Below are 5,407 nucleotides of genomic sequence, written 5' to 3'. Positions count from 1 at the left end.
ATATATATATATACACACACACACACACACACACACACACACACACACACACACACATATATATATATATATATATATATATATATATAGTTTGTTGCGGTGTATCGTGTGGATAAGTGAATACAATTTGAATGAATGAATTTTTTTTTATATGTATAAATGTTTCTAAATGACGAAGAGAATTATTTTTTTAAACAAGGAAAAAGACCATCCAATAGACCGGGAATGTCCCATGTAGCTGACATGATACCAGTGCGAAGGATTAAAATTTTACCAAACATACACTCATAGGTTTTACACACACACACACACACACACAGTGGAACAAGTAAGGATTTGACTCCTTAAAGCATAAATTTATAATATATAACTTGAAGTATGAAAATATTGGAACCATTCCAAGTACTACACTTTACACATGTGTACTGTTACCCGCGTTTATTTCACTCTACTATATGCAATCATACTCATTTATTCTTACACACACACATACATACATACATGTGTGTGTGTGTGTGTTTCAAATGTGTAGAGTATTTACTCAGCTGATATATTATGCCGCTACTCGGAGCATTACAGAAAAGTACTTGTCGTCTGACACATCGAGTACTTGTGAAACTCCGACTAACAGCCGAATGTATGTATGTATAGCTGCTCTTCACTCCCACACTTTCTGTATATTGTTCTGCTAACACACTTCGACCTACACATTACACAACATACCTCGTTATACTACTTCACACCTTTATTAAACACACGCGCATGCGCGCGCACACACACACACACACACACACACACACCCTACTACAGTTCTTTGCCCTAAACATTCCGAGAGTAGAGAATCTCTTGCAAATATTTGTCGACACTTGTGTTTCAATAACTCCTGTAGCTTATTCCTGATATATGATATTTTATGTATCATGTATATGTATGAGCTGTGTCTCTGGGTGCACATACATGCATACATACATACATACGTTCGTGTGTGTGTAGGTGTTACATAATGTTTGCAGGTAGTTCCTGGTCTGTAATATTTTATACAGTTTTATATCAATAATCTTAATCGATTCATCGATCTATCTATATAGAATTGCGGAAACTCCATGTGATCGCTCGATCCTGCTAGGAAAAACAAATTGCAAAATGTCACCGAAATCAAATTTTACATCTTTTAAGAGGGAGAAAAAAAAGACATTGCATAATGCTGTTCTAGATACACTAATTATGAAAGAAGAGGATGATCACGTCTGGAAACCCCATGATTATAAGTCTACTCGTTCAGGTCCCGGCTAAACAACAACATTGTACTATACCGCACCACAAATCACACGAGTTCATTACAAACTCACTCACACATGTATGTATGTATGTATGATTATTGAGTGAGAGAGCAGTGCATGCCATCAAAGTGACACTGGGGTAAAATATATGTGTGTATGTATGTATGTATGTATGTATGTATCCATCCATCTGTCTATCTATTTATTTATTACAGAATGACTGATTGCAGGTTCTTTTTCATTTGACTACTTTTAATTAATTTCAGTTAATGTATCTGCTGTTTTTAATGTTTATAACACCCACACCCACACACACATTCGGCTTAAGCTGCTTATAAAAATCACAGTAAATGTTATCAAGTGGCTGTTTAAACAAAATTTGTAGGTTCCAGGCATTCTCGAGGTATCGTTAAAACCTTCTACTTAATTTTACTAGCTACCCATAGTGATTACAATGAGTGATTTCATCTGTGTGTGTGTGTGTGTATTTCATAGAAACCGCTAACAACAACAGCGGCGGCAGTAACAAACATGCCGATAAAATTTGCTTTCAACCCAAGAGGTTTCCTCTCATTGAAGCCGGTTGAAAGCATAAATTTATGACTAACCATGGCTGAATCGGTAGGGCACCGTACGAAATTGTCTTGTAATCTATAGTGACGTTCTTGACGTAATGTGTGTTCAAATCAAGGCGATGTATTGTATGTATTTTACTGACAATCTACCAAGTCGATAAAATAAATATGTTAAAATATGTTGATTACTTAGAATAAACTACACCAATTTTCTTAAATTAACAGCCTTGTGCTTTGTTATATTTTGTTAAGTATCTTTATATTCTGAGTTCAAATCGTACTGAGGTAGGAGTCGATAAAAGTACAAATGATTGTATTATTGTTATTCTCTGTAGCCCTACATAATCATCAGAGCAGTGAAGAGTATTTGACATTTAAGCGAAGTTTGTTATTAATAATATAGGACAGTGTGTAGCAGATTATTACAGGAAACTTTCGGCTTTATAAATAACATCAAGAAAAAACAAAAACACGCATAAAATGTAATCGTTGTTGTTTAGCCCTAGGAGATTGACCTTGACTGACTAGAAGCCAGTTCAAAATCATTCCAACCGTGACCATGCTGTCTTAATTATTCAATGCGTCCTTAGTTATGTAGGGTGTGATTTGAGAGAGATCTATTAGATACTTCTAGTATGTCGGCTTACTACAGAGATAATTCCTCTAATAGTTTAAAATGTTTTCGTTTAACAAGACAGCCCTAAGACTTTTGATGATTGTTCTAAGTATGATAATCCCAACTTTTTGTATATCTGGACCACTTCATTTTCTGATGTGGACTTTATTTAAGATAGGTTTAAAAGAGGTTTGGCTGATGTGTCTAGCAAGTCGAACTTCTTCGTTGTCTTATAACTTAAATCTTTTATAATCGTTCAAACTGTTTAGTAAAAATAATAATAATAATAATAATTAAGAGATCTTGGTTTTAAATTTTGGCACAAGGCCAAGAATTTCAGAGGAGGGGTAAGTTGATTACATCAACGTCAGAGCTCAGCTGGTACTTATTTTATCGACCCCAAAAGGATGAAAGGCCAAGTGGATCTAGATGGAATTTGAACTCAGAACATAAAGACGGACAAAATGCTGCTAAACATTTTGTCTGGTGTGCCAACAATTCTGCCACATCAGAATTTTGAATAATGAAGATAAAATTCAAGGTTTTAAAAACAATAGTGAAAGTAACATAAACAAGAGGATTTATACAAGCCAGTGTGCTAGAGAATTAGTTGTCAAATCTTTCTCATATTATTTCACAACCATCTTAAACAGATAATTCACATAGGATAATGTAGTCCAAGACTCACAATGTATGGACAGAAATAACCTGAATAGTCACATCTGGAAAGGCTTTGATCATGCCTGCTGTCTCAGAGTCAATATAGAGGTAAATAAAGTACGACATCTGCTATACACAGATGAATGAAGAAGAAAGAGAAAAAAAGCGAAACACAAGGCCATAAATTTGGAATGGAGAGTATATAGTCAATTAAATCGACCCACTACCTGTGGGGGGGGGGTTATTAACCTTCAGAATATGAAAGGCAGAATTTGAACTCAGAACGTAAAGAGCCCTAACTAAATAGAACAAGGCATTTTATCAAAGGATTCTGCTATGGATTTGCATAAGGATTCTGCTGCTAATCCACCACCCTTTTCCTTGCTATTTCTTAAAAGTTATTGGGTTTTGAGATAGCAGACTTGATAAAAAAAACAGACAAAATTACCTTGCAGTTATAGTTTTGCCCAAGATTGGCTTTGATCAAACAGCTCTATGATTTGAAGCATTCCACCAATGACCACCCCATCTTATTTTCAGACAATGTATCTAGGACTACACTATATAGTGTGTTCTATAATTTTTTTTAAGATGGTGAGGTATGGTTTGGGAATGAATTTGGCTACTATTTCTTGTATGTAAACCCCTTCCCCCACCTTCATTGGCTTGCAGCATTTATATTCCTTGCTACATGTGCAATTTAAAGCCTACCAAGGTTGATTTTTCTTTGATTATTCTGAGATTTAATAAGACAAGAATGAGTTAAGTTCCGAGGACAATATAATCGCTTATACCATCACTCGCCAATATCATTGCCTTGTATCTGTGTTAGGAATCATTATTGATTATGAGTATTAGTTTAAAAAAAGTTACAGTATTTAAATCTGGGATCAAATCCTGTTAGGTTTCATTCACTATGCCAGTCATCATTCTAGGGTTGATAAATAACACTTATGTGCTGGGGACTGATATACTCAACTGCTATTTGTTATGTGGGTGTGCTTACCAACTGAACCATCTGGTTTGGTGGAGATCCTTTTGGCAAGGGACCAGAAAGCTCCATTGCAATCTGCTAGGTTGGATTACTTGCAGGTTGTGTACCTGCATTCTTTCCCTTTCATTTGTGGCCCTTTGCCAAAATCTATGTATCATTATTGTTATTATTAGCACTTTGCATCACCAAAGACAGGGTCTTTGAATCTGCTTGCATCCACATTCCAAACCTACCTTTTAGTTAAACCTACCTAATGTGATGAAAAGAATATATTAGTTTTTTGTTTGTTTGTTTGTTTGTTTTTTATTTTTGTGTATCTGCCAGATGTCAGTGATGATGATATTTTTATATGTGTTTCTTTGTGTAGAATCACACAAACAGTGAAGCACTGGATTGCCTTGAAATATTTGGTTTCAATCTCCTTCATTTTGAGTTCAAATCCTACCAGGATTGGCTTTTATTCATCCTCCTAAGGCTGATGATTCAATTGACTACGCTATCTAGTGCAAATTTGTCATTGTGGGTTAATGTGAAAAATGATCACCATTATCATTGATAAGTACTTGCTGATTAACTGAAGTTTACATTTAAAATACAGTCCACTGTTGAAACCATTAAAACCTGGTCTCCAATTTAAAGAAAACTCCTTTCTCTCATCAGTTTTAGATGCCCTGCAGAAGGCAAGAAGTATTACATTTCTTCCCAACTAAAATATTAAAAAAAAGGGGGCACAATTTATGTGAAGAATATACACACTAGTATCCTTCAGTAAGATAGCAAAAATTATTTTAAATCAATTGAAATCATAGTGGTATTGAGAAGCTAAAAGATTAATGATAATCTAAAATATTCTAGCTTTCGATATTCTGAAATCAGCCCTGCTGAGGTCAACTTTATCTTTCATCCTTTTGTGGTTCATAAATAAAATATTAGTCCAATACCAAAGTTAAGTCTTATCTTTCTATTTCTTGGAATCAATTATGTTTTGCTGATTGATGGTGGTGGTGGAGGCACTCACATCCCTTATACCAGCATAGTGTAAGCATTCCTTATACCAGCATGGACAATGGTTGAGCAAGAGATTTGCAACTTCTCCTAGAAAGACTGATATGCTGCTGGAACTGTCCAAGGATAGCCAGTAGACGGTTGTGCACGGAATGGAAATAAAAAAGAAAAGAAAGACAGAGTAGAAAGGACTCTCGGGTTCTGTTGCACTCAGTCTTTATTGTAAAGTGGTTGGTGACAGGAAGGACATTCAACTGAAAAAAAAGGAAGTTTGCTT

At 35.1% G+C, this 5,407-nt stretch overlaps 1 protein-coding gene across 2 annotated transcripts in view; it reads left to right on the top strand.

Moving 5' to 3' along the window:
- LOC106872400 (membrane progestin receptor beta) overlaps nt 1-5,407 on the top strand; it is a 70,541-nt gene that overhangs the window by 619 nt on the left and 64,515 nt on the right. The gene's annotated exons all lie outside the window — the stretch shown is intronic.

Source organism: Octopus bimaculoides, chromosome 8 (assembly GCF_001194135.2).
Source record: "Octopus bimaculoides isolate UCB-OBI-ISO-001 chromosome 8, ASM119413v2, whole genome shotgun sequence".
NCBI lineage: Eukaryota > Metazoa > Mollusca > Cephalopoda > Octopoda > Octopodidae > Octopus > Octopus bimaculoides.
The sequence above is the reverse complement of the archived record's forward strand: the minus strand, read 5'-3'. Positions and strand labels throughout refer to the sequence as shown.